The sequence below is a fragment of the Pelobates fuscus genome, chromosome 9 (genome assembly GCF_036172605.1).
Source record: "Pelobates fuscus isolate aPelFus1 chromosome 9, aPelFus1.pri, whole genome shotgun sequence".
Classification (NCBI taxonomy): Eukaryota; Metazoa; Chordata; class Amphibia; order Anura; family Pelobatidae; genus Pelobates; species Pelobates fuscus.
This window is the reverse complement of record NC_086325.1, coordinates 13749823-13763292: the sequence shown is the minus strand read 5'-3', so window position 1 is coordinate 13763292 and position 13470 is coordinate 13749823. Positions and strand designations below refer to the sequence as shown.

At 41.6% G+C, this 13470-nt stretch overlaps 1 protein-coding gene across 2 annotated transcripts in view; it reads right to left on the bottom strand.

Annotated features, from left to right (window-relative positions):
• The window catches only part of LRFN1 (leucine rich repeat and fibronectin type III domain containing 1), a 127113-nt gene that overhangs the window by 21204 nt on the left and 92439 nt on the right, over positions 1–13470 (bottom strand). Inside the window, exon 2 of one of the 2 annotated variants that reach the window (XM_063431218.1) lies at positions 10997–11088. The exons of the other annotated variant lie outside the window; for it this stretch is intronic. The gene's annotated coding sequence lies outside the window, so the exon portion shown is untranslated. The remainder of the gene's footprint in view (positions 1–10996; positions 11089–13470) is intronic. 2 annotated transcript variants of the gene reach the window in all.

Here is a 13470-nt window from a genome sequence, read left to right as displayed (position 1 = left end):
GTATTGGCCCCGAATATATTTATATAATGTTGTCATATCACCTCTGAGGTGCCATTTTTTCAAACTAAACATTTTTTTTCAAACTTTCTTCAGAACTAAAATGTTCCATTCCTTTGAACAATTTTGTAGCTCGTCTCTGCACTTTTTCTAGTGCCATGATATCCTTCTTTAGAACAGGTGCCCAAAATTGCACAGCATATTCAAGGTGTGGTCGTACCAGTGATTTATAAAGAGGGTGGGTGGGTGGTGGGGGCAGGAGGGATAGGGGCTATTGTTGGTGCACAGTGTAACGGGCGGTAGTGGGTGCAGGGATGTAGGGGCTTTAGTTGGTGGATTGGGTAATAGGGGCTGTATTAGGGGCAGGGGTAATATGAGTTGTGGTGGGTGCAGGGGTTTGGGGCTGTAGTGGGCGTAGAAGTACAGGTTCTGTACTGGGTGAAGGGGTAATAGGGAATATATTGGATGCTAGGGATTAGGAGCTATGGTGGTTTCAGGGGGCATAGGGGCTGTTGTGGGGCATAAGAGCAGATGTTAGGGGTACAAGCTCTGATGGGGGATGGGGCTATAGTGAAGGGATAATTTTATAAATTAAAAAAGAAGAAACATGAAAATGTTATTGCCAGCTCTCTGAGCTTTGCCATTGGCCATGGATGGGGAAAACCTAATTCCTGGTGGGAGAATATGCTTGTCTGCACTCTTGGAGGGTGCGGACTGCTCCATCAGGTTAGGGTGCAGGGATGTGAATCAGAGCGCTGCTGTGATACTAGCTGCTCTGTAGCAGGATGGAGACCAATTTCTCCCAACTACTGCTTGGCATCTGGGCAGCCTAGCCAGTGAGAGGGATCTTTGATACCGCCACCGACTATAAAAATTGGCAGATGGGCACACGGGAGTAAGACACAATTCAGAGGGGCAACTGCTTTTCCTGCCCCCCTTTAGCAATTCCTATGCTTCAATCTCTATCGATTTATATTCCATCATTAGACAGTGCTGTATAATGTATTATCAGACTTACATACAGTGCTGTATAATGTATTATGAGACTTACACACAGTGCTGTATAATGTATTATCAGACTTACACACAGTGCTGTATAATGTATTATCATCACACTCATACACAGCGTTGTATAACATTTGCACACAGTGCTGTATAATGTATTATCAGACTTACATACAGTGCTGTATAATGTATTATCAGACTTACACACAGTGCTGTATAATGTATTATCAGACTTACATACAGTGCTGTATAATGTATTATCAGACTTACACACAGTGCTGTATAATGTATTATCAGACTTACACACAGTGCTGTATAATGTATTATCAGACTTACACACAGTGCTGTATAATGTATTATCAGACTTACATACAGTGCTGTATAATGTATTATCAGACTTACATACAGTGCTGTATAATGTATTATCAGACTTACATACAGTGCTGTATAATGTATTATCAGACTTACACACAGTGCTCTATAATGTATTATCATCACACAGCGTTGTATAACATTTGCACACAGTGCTGTATAATGTATTATCACATTCACACACATCACTGTATTATGTATTATCAGACTCAAACAGAGCACTGTATAATTGATCACATTCACACACAGTGCTATATAATTAATCACATTGGCACTCGGCTGTATAATGTATTGTCACATTCACACACAGTGCTGTATAATGTATTATCACATTCACACACAGTGCTGTACAATGTATTATCATATTATCACATTCACACACAGTGTTGTATAATTTATTATCATATTATCACATTCACACACAGTGCTGTATAATGTATTATCATATTATCACATTCACACACAGTGTTGTATAATTTATTATCATGTTCACACACATTGCTGTATAATGTATTATCACATTCACACACAGCGCTGTACAATCTATTATCACATTCACACACAGTGCTGTATAATGTATTATCACATTCACACACAGTGCTGTACAATGTATTATCACATTTACACACAGTGCTGTATAAAGTATCACATTCACACACAGCACTGTATAATTCATTATCACATTCACACACAGCGCTGTACAATGTATTATCACATTCACACACAGCGCTGTATAATTCATTATCACATTCACACACAGCGCTGTATAATGTATTATCACATTCACACACAGTGCTGTATAATTAATTATCACATTCACACACAGCGCTGTATAATGTATTATCACATTCACACACAGTGCTGTATAATGTATTATCACAATCACACACAGTGCTGTATAATGTATTATCACATTCACACACAGCGCTGTATAATGTATTATCAGATTCGCACACAGCGCTGTATAATGTATTATCACATTCACACACAGTGCTGTATAATTAATTATCACATTCACACACAGCGCTGTATAATGTATTATCACATTCACACACAGTGCTGTATAATGTATTATCACATTCACACACAGCGCTGTATAATGTATTATCACATTCACACACAGCGCTGTATAATGTATTATCACATTCACACACAGCGCTGTATAATGTATTATCACATTCACACACAGCGCTGTATAATTAATTATCACATTCACACACAGCGCTGTATAATGTATTATCACATTCACACACAGCACTGTATAATTAATTATCACATTCACACACAGCGCTGTATAATTTATTATCATGTTCACACACAGTGCTGTATAATGTATTATCACATTCACACACAGTGCTGTATAATGTATTATCACGTTCACACACAGTGCTGTATAATGTATTATCATATTATCACATTCACACACAGTGCTGTATAATGTATTATCACATTCACACACAGCGCTGTATAATGTATTATCACATTCACACACAGTGCTGTATAATTAATTATCACATTCACACACAGCGCTGTATAATGTATTATCACATTCACAAACAGTGCTGTATAATGTATTATCACATTCACACACAGTGCTGTATAATGTATTATCACATTCACACACAGCGCTGTATAATGTATTATCACATTCACACACAGCGCTGTATAATGTATTATCACAATCACACACAGCGCTGTATAATGTATTATCACATTCACACACAGCGCTGTATAATGTATTATCACATTCACACACAGTGCTGTATAATTAATTATCACATTCACACACAGCGCTGTATAATGTATTATCACATTCACACACAGTGCTGTATAATGTATTATCACATTCACACACAGCGCTGTATAATGTATTATCACATTCACACACAGCGCTGTATAATGTATTATCACATTCACACACAGCGCTGTATAATGTATTATCACATTCACACACAGCGCTGTATAATGTATTATCACATTCACACACAGCGCTGTATAATTAATTATCACATTCACACACAGCGCTGTATAATGTATTATCACATTCACACACAGCACTGTATAATTAATTATCACATTCACACACAGTGCTGTATAATTTATTATCATGTTCACACACAGTGCTGTATAATTTATTATCACATTCACACACAGTGCTGTATAATGTATTATCACGTTCACACACAGTGCTGTATAATGTATTATCACATTCACACACAGCGCTGTATAATGTATTATCACATTCACACACAGCGCTGTATAATGTATTATCACATTCACACACAGCGCTGTATAATTAATTATCACATTCACACACAGCGCTGTATAATGTATTATCACATTCACACACAGTGCTGTATAATGTATTATCACGTTCACACACAGTGCTGTATAATGTATTATCACATTCACACACAGTGCTGTATAATGTATTATCACATTCACACACAGTGCTGTATAATGTATTATCACATTCACACACAGTGCTGTATAATGTATTATCACGCTCACACACAGTGCTGTATAATTAATTATCACATTCACACACAGCGCTGTATAATTCATTATCACATTCACACACAGCGCTGTATAATTCATTATCACATTCACACACAGTGCTGTATAATGTATTATCACGTTCACACACAGTGCTGTATAATGTATTATCACATTCACACACAGCGCTGTACAATGTATTATCACATTCACACACAGCGCTGTATAATTAATTATCACATTCACACACAGCGCTGTACAATGTATTATCACATTCACACACAGCGCTGTACAATGTATTATCACATTCACACACAGCGCTGTATAATTAATTATCACATTCACACACAGCGCTGTACAATGTATTATCACATTCACACACAGCGCTGTACAATGTATTATCACATTCACACACTGCGCTGTATAATTAATTATCACATTCACACACAGCGCTGTATAATTCATTATCACATTCACACACAGTGCTGTATAATGTATTATCACATTCACACACAGCGCTGTATAATTCATTATCACATTCACACACAGCGCTGTATAATTCATTATCACATTCACACACAGTGCTGTATAATGTATTATCACGTTCACACACAGTGCTGTATAATGTATTATCACATTCACACACAGCGCTGTACAATGTATTATCACATTCACACACAGCGCTGTATAATTAATTATCACATTCACACACAGCGCTGTACAATGTATTATCACATTCACACACAGCGCTGTACAATGTATTATCACATTCACACACAGCGCTGTATAATTAATTATCACATTCACACACAGCGCTGTACAATGTATTATCACATTCACACACAGCGCTGTACAATGTATTATCACATTCACACACTGCGCTGTATAATTAATTATCACATTCACACACAGCGCTGTATAATTCATTATCACATTCACACACAGTGCTGTACAATGTATTATCACATTCACACACAGCGCTGTATAATTCATTATCACATTCACACACAGTGCTGTACAATGTATTATCACGTTCACACACAGTGCTGTATAATGTATTATCACATTCACACACAGTGCTGTATAATGTATTATCACATTCACACACAGTGCTGTATAATGTATTATCACATTCACACACAGCACTGTATAATTAATTATCACATTCACACACAGTGCTGTATAATGTATTATCACATTCACACACAGCGCTGTATAATTAATTATCACATTCACACACAGCGCTGTACAATGTATTATCACATTCACACACAGCACTGTATAATTAATTATCACATTCACACACAGTGCTGTATAATGTATTATCACATTCACACACAGTGCTGTATAATGTATTATCACATTCACACACAGCGCTGTATAATTAATTATCACATTCACACACAGTGCTGTACAATGTATTATCACGTTCACACACAGTGCTGTATAATGTATTATCACATTCACACACAGTGCTGTATAATGTATTATCACATTCACACACAGTGCTGTATAATGTATTATCACATTCACACACAGCGCTGTATAATTAATTATCACATTCACACACAGTGCTGTATAATGTATTATCACATTCACACACTGCGCTGTATAATTAATTATCACATTCACACACAGCGCTGTATAATTCATTATCACATTCACACACAGTGCTGTATAATGTATTATCACATTCACACACAGCGCTGTACAATGTATTATCACATTCACACACAGCGCTGTACAATGTATTATCACATTCACACACAGTGCTGTATAATTCATTATCACGTTCACACACAGTGCTGTATAATTAATTATCACATTCACACACAGCGCTGTATAATTAATTATCACATTCACACACAGCGCTGTATAATTCATTATCACATTCACACACAGCGCTGTATAATGTATTATCACATTCACACACAGCGCTGTATAATGTATTATCACGTTCACACACAGTGCTGTATAATGTATTATCACATTCACACACAGCGCTGTATAATGTATTATCACATTCACACACAGTGCTGTATAATTAATTATCACATTCACACACAGCGCTGTACAATGTATTATCACATTCACACACTGCGCTGTATAATTAATTATCACATTCACACACAGCGCTGTACAATGTATTATCACATTCACACACAGTGCTGTATAATTAATTATCACATTCACACACAGCGCTGTATAATGTATTATCACATTCACACACAGCGCTGTACAATGTATTATCACATTCACACACTGCGCTGTATAATTAATTATCACATTCACACACAGCGCTGTATAATTCATTATCACGTTCATTTCCCCACATGGTAGAAGATCCTGTGTTTGCAAAGCCTTGTTACATTATTGAACCTGAATCCTCAGTGCCATATAGACTGCTCTGTGTAAATTACTAAGGATATGGAGTAAATGTGCTTATCAAGGTACCAGACTCAACATCTGGTATTAATTAAATCGTATTTAGGGTGAATTCTCTTTATGTTTACTCACTCAATAAACACTGACAGACTCATAATATTCTACTCTTTTGGCTTCAGGTTAATTTCCAGCTAAACCTGCAAACTCAGCTCAGTGAGCACATGGCCACGTTTTATTAATGTTCTTCCATTTTATATTACACGGATTGTGCTGAGAACATCACTGACAAATAGCCGGCTCAGCAAAAATAACTCCAGGTCCCTTTTTGTTCTGTAGCAGGGAAAATGTGAACCTGGTCATAAAATAACTCATATACCCTAGGCAGGGTTCCCTCATTCTACCACACCCGACTCCCATAATTCAGAGATCCCACTAATACTGCCATGCCACCGGGGACAGAACCACATATACAACCATGCCCACCTTCCACCAGTGATAGATCCCATCACACTACACTACCCAACTCCCTCCAGTGGTAGATCCTGCACACTGCCAAACCCAATTCCCACCAATGACAGATCCCTCACACTGCCATACCCGATTCCCACCAGTTATAGATCCCATCACCCTGCCAAACACAACTCCCACCAGTGACAGATACAATTAGACTACCATATCCAACTCCAACAAATGATAGATCCCTCATGTGGCAAAAGTGACCCTGCCACTGGTTTTAGGAGGGGCCTGTTTGCCAGCCTCCTGCCCTGTTACTATGGCCCTGTGGTGAACTGGGGGTTAAAGATACTGTTTCTGCCTCTTGGACTTCTAACTGGAACAGATTTGAACTTTCGAAGTGGCACTTCGGCTACAGTCGAAAGTGGCTGCCATTCGACATTCGAACACGTGGCGGCGGCCATCTTAAGCCGCATAATCTATGAACGGTGTTTGGTCGTCGAGGTCATGGAACTCAAATCGGACACGTGACGGTATGAACACCGCTGAACAGTTACCTTCCATGGTACTTTGGCTATTCGAACGGGAGTCGAACGGCGTTCGGTGAGTCGAAGCACACGAACAAGGAACATATACTGATAACATGCACAAATAGCTAGGTTCGGTAATTCGAACAGTATTCAGACTATGGGAAATAGACCGGCCGCACAGCCTAATTCTCTGGAACTGTTTTGGGCATGAAACCATGCGTGCGGTCAGTCAAAAAGAGAATTTCCTGAACCCCTGCTCTGATCTGTGTGATTTTTGGATATGTTGTTCACCCAGATCAGAGCTATCAGCGGATGTGACTTTTATAAAGATATGTTGTGTTTTGGGGTTTGGAAAAATATGTGGTTTTTCTGCTTGGGGATAATTAAATTAATACATTATCTGCTCTAATTACCGTATTTATCGGCGTAGAACACGCCCCAGCATATAACACGCCCCGGCGTATAACACGCACCTCATTTTAAGAAGGAAATTCCCCCCCCTCCCATAGTATTCTCCACCCCTCCCATAGTGTTCCCCCACCCTCATCCCATAGTGTTACCCCCTTTCCATAGTATTCTCCCCCCCATAGTATTTTCCACCCCCTCCCATATTGTTCCCCCCCTCATCCCATAGTGTTCTCCCCCTCATCCCATAGTCCCATAGTGCACTTTCCCTCCCCTTGTCCCATAATTACTTACCTGTCTTGAAGCGTGGGCCGGCTTCACAGCGCGCACCGCGGTACAGGAACTTAAATTTCAGGTTCCGGTTTCCGGTGGGACTGAAAGGAAGTGTGCACAATGAGTGCGCACTTCCTTTCAGTCCCGCCGGAAACCGGAACCTGAAATTGAAGTTCCAGTACCGCGGTGCGCGCTGAACACCGGCCCACGCTTTAAGACAGGTAAGTAAACCTTCACATTCGTTCCATAAGACGCACAGACATTTCCCCTCACTTTTGAGGGGAAAAAAGGTGCTTCTTATGGAGCGAAAAATATGTATATCGGCGTATAACACGCACACATCATTTGCCCCCTATTTTCAGGGAGAAAAAGTGCGTGTTATACGCCAATAAATACGGTATCTCCCAGGCAGAGAGGAAGGATTGTATATTTGTTATGGGAGTGTCTCACTGTATAACTCTGTTTTTATTGGTTGTTAACTTTGTGTCCCTGTGCCCAACAATGTCCACCTGGATGTCACCCTTGTTGGGAAACTTGCACAAAAGGCCAGTGTGTCTCCATTAAAATTGAGTTCTTGCATACCCTCAACATAGAGTCTCATCTTATGTGTGGGTGGAAACGGCTGTATCTACCCTGGGGATTGCTATATCACTATACTCCTGTGGGATTATAATCACTAGCTCTTTTAAGAGCTGTTCCTGCTACGGTGGAAGCTGCCCACTGGAAGCTTGATATAGATCCCATCACACTGCCAAACCACACTTGGGTCCAGGGTGGGTGGAGGACGGCGAGTTCCCAGTCAAGCTGTAATGCTGGATGTGGGGACTACAGTGCTGATGGTGTTGGGTTGAGTGCTTGGAGCCCTCGGTGAGCAATATAAGCATCGACTGACGGAGGCACCTGATCGGGGTGCCACTGCCATACCCGACTCCCACCAGTAAAAGATCCCATCAAACTGCCATACCCGACTCCCACAAGGAATAGATCCCTCATACTGCCTTACCCAACTCCCACCAGTTATAGATCCCATCACACTGCCAAACCCAACTCCCACCAGTGACAGATACCTCAAACTGCCATACCTGACTCCCACCAGTGCTAGATCTCCTCATACTGCCATACCCAATACCACCAGTTATAGATCCCATCACACTGCCAAACCCGAATCCCACCAATAAAAGATACAATTATACAACCATTCCCAACTCCCACAAGTCATAGATCCCTCACACTGCCATACCCGACTCCCACCTGTGATAGATCCCCTCATACTGCCATACCCAACTCCCACAATTGATAGATTCCTCACACTTGCATACCTGACTTACCACAAGTGATAGAATCACTCATACTCCCATACCCGACTCCCATCAGTTATAAATCCCTTCAAACTACCATATCCGACTCCAACCAGTTATATATCCCCCTCAGTCTCCCACACCTGACTCCCACAAGTGGTGGATCCCCTCATACTGCCATACCCGACTCCCTCCAGCTTTAAATCCCGTCATACGATCATAACCTATTCCCACGAGTTATAGATCCCATCACACTGCCAAACCCAACTCCCACCAGTAACAAATACAATTATACTACTATATCCAACTCCCACAAGTGATAGATCCCTCACACTGCCGTACCCGACTCCCACCAGTAAAAGATCTCATCATACTGCCATACCTGACTCCCACAAGTAATAGATCCCTCATACTGCGATACCCGACTACCACCAGTTATAGATCCTGCTATTCTACCATACCCAACTCATACCAGTCGTATATACCCTCATTTTGACATACCCAAAACACACCAGTTGAAGATCCCCTTTACACTGCCATACCCAACTCCCACCAGTTTTAGATCTCATTCTGCCATACTCGACTCCCACCAGTTATAGAAAGATTTCCCTAATACTGCCATACCCATCTCCCACCAGTTATATATATTTCTAATACTGCCATACCCATCTCCCACCAGTTATATATATATTTCTAATACTGCCATACCCATCTCCCACCAGTTATATATATATTTCTAATACTGCCATACCAATCTCCCACCAGTTATATATATATTTCTAATACTGCCATACCCATCTCCCACCAGTTACATATATTTATAATACTGCCATATCCATCTCCCACCCGTTATATATATTTATAATGCTGCCATACCCATCTCCCACCAGTTATATATATTTCTAATACTGCCATACCCATCTCCCACCAGTTATATATATATTTATAATACTGCCATACCCATCTCCCACCAGTTATATATATTTATAATACTGCCATACCCATCTCCCACCCGTTATATATATTTATAATACTGCCATACCCATCTCCCACCAGTTACATATATTTATAATACTGCCATACCCATCTCCCACCCGTTATATATATTTATAATACTGCCATACCCATCTCCCACCAGTTATATATATTTATAATACTGCCATACCCATCTCCCACCAATTATATATATTTATAATACTGCCATACCCATCTCCCACCAATTATATATATTTATAATACTGCGATACCCATCTCCCACCAGTTATATATATTTATAATACTGCCATACCCATCTCCCACCAGTTATATATATTTATAATACTGCCATACCCATCTCCCACCAGTTATATATATTTATAATACTGCCATACCCATCTCCCACCAGTTACATATATTTATAATACTGCCATACCCATCTCCCACCCGTTATATATATTTATAATACTGCCATACCCATCTCCCACCAGTTATATATATTTATAATACTGCCATACCCATCTCCCACCAGTTACATATATTTATAATACTGCTATACCCATCTCCCACCAGTTATATATATTTATAATACTGCCATACCCATCTCCCACCAGTTACATATATTTATAATACTGCTATACCCATCTCCCACCAGTTATATATATTTATAATACTGCCATACCCATCTCCCACCCGTTATATATATTTATAATACTGCCATACCCATCTCCCACCCGTTATATATATTTATAATACTGCCATACCCACCTACCACCAGGTAAAAATCTCTCATGCTGACACACTCACCTCTCACCAGTGCAGGAGAATTACATTTTGAGCTGAGGTAATGGCAGGATCCCCTTTCACGTTTGCATTGTGGAGGCTGAATGGAGCTGGACCTACAGAAAGATAAGTTATAAAGGAATTTAATTAATGTGGAACTTTCAAAGCAAAATACTTTTCATTTAAAGTATCTGTGATCTGTGTATTGGAAATTGAAGAACTATATATATCTGCCTTCCACCTATCCATCCATCCACCTGCCTATCCACCTCTCCCTCCAATCCATCCCTCACTCCCTCCCTCTAGCCACCCACTCCTCCATCCCCCTATCCTTCCTTCCATCCATCCACCCACCTGCCTATCCACCTCTCCCTCCAATCCATCCCTCTCTTCCTCCCTCTAGCCACCCACCCCTCCATCCCCCTATCCTTCCTTCCATCCATCCATCCACCTGCCTATCCACCTCTCCCTCCAATCCATCCCTCTCTTCCTCCCTCTAGCCACCCACCCCTCCATCCCCCTATCCTTCCTTCCATCCATCCATCCACCTGCCTATCCACCTCTCCCTCCAATCCATCCCTCACTCCCTCCCTCTAGCCACCCACTCCTCCATCCCCCTATCCTTCCTTCCATCCATCCATCCATCCACCTGCCTATCCACCTCTCCCTCCAATCCATCCCTCTCTCCCTCCCTCTAGCCACCCACCCCTCCATCCCCCTATCCTTCCTTCCATCCATCCATCCACCTGCCTATCCACCTCTCCCTCCAATCCATCCCTCTCTTCCTCCCTCTAGCCACCCACCCCTCCATCCCCCTATCCTTCCTTCCATCCATCCATCCACCTGCCTATCCACCTCTCCCTCCAATCCATCCCTCACTCCCTCCCTCTAGCCACCCACCCCTCCATCCCCCTATCCTTCCTTCCATCCATCCATCCATCCATCCATCCATCCAACTGCCTATCCACCTCTCCCTCCAATCCATCCCTCTCTCCCTCCCTCTAGCCACCCACCCCTCCATCCCCCTATCCTTCCTTCCATCCATCCATCCACCTGCCTATCCACCTCTCCCTCTAATCCATCCCTCTCTCCCTCCCTCTAGCCACCCACCCCTCCATCCCCCTATCCTTCCTTCCATCCATCCATCCACCTGCCTATCCACCTCTCCCTCCAATCCTTCCCTCTATCCCTCCCTCTAGCCACCCACCCCTCCATCCCCCTATCCTTCCTTCCATCCATCCATCCATCCACCTGCCTATCCACCTCTCCCTCCAATCCATCCCTCACTCCCTCCCTCTAGCCACCCACTCCTCCATCCCCCTATCCTTCCTTCCATCCATCCATCCATCCACCTGCCTATCCACCTCTCCCTCCAATCCATCCCTCTCTCCCTCCCTCTAGCCACCCACCCCTCCATCCCCCTATTCTTCCTTCCATCCACCTGCCTATCCACCTCTCCCTCCAATCCATCCCTCTATCCCTCCCTCTAGCCACCCACCCCTCCATCCCCCTATCCTTCCTTCCATCCATCCATCCATCCACCTGCCTATCCACCTCTCCCTCCAATCCATCCCTCACTCCCTCCCTGTTTTTAAGTCCTTTACAGGGATGAATTTGCCAAGTTTTATTTTGTCCAGCCCAGAACCCTTGTTTCGGCCTGGCTAGTAACGTGCTCCATTGGCCAAGGGGTTTAACTCTGTATGTAGATATTTCATAGTGAAACACTGCATGTACTGCCTACATACTGACTGCAGCATGACCCTTTTAAATCACTGACATGGTCATGGTGCTTGGTAACCATTTAAAGTAGGGCTCCGCAAACAGCAGGTCACCAGACGTTCTACAACTTCAAACCCATGATACTTTGCCAGCTTTTAGAATGGTAATGCATCATGGAAGTTGCACTTCTACAACATTGATTTAAAGTGTGGGGAACTATTCTCTGTGATCAGGAAATGTTAGCATAATATATAGGGTCCATTCTCACGGACCTGAGAGGTGATGGTAAGAGTGGGGAAGAAAATGATCAGAATATAGATTCGTTATAATTTCACCATTGTCAATGTCTTTCTGGCCGCCTCTCACATGTTGATTAATATCAGATATCAGTTGGTAATTACGTTGTTTCTCTGAGTTACCAGCAGAATATGGTTGTGATACTGATGGAAATACACATAAAGCCAGCCAACATTCTGAAACCGTTATCAGATTAAAAACAAGCTCCGATTGTGATTGATATTGCCGACCTGGTAGACTGTCCCGAATTAAGAGTTTTAGAAATGCATTATTTTACAAACAGTAAAAAAATACTTTTTAGAATAAACATTTTAAACTATGAGCAATTTATTCCCAAATGCTCTAACTATGGTTGGACTTATCTGATACAAAACTCATAATCGTCAGTTAATGAGCTGCATTGGGGTGTCCACAGTTCTAAATGGTCTTCACTTTCTACAGAGACTCCCATTGTTCTGTAATAATCTGTATTATCCAATAAC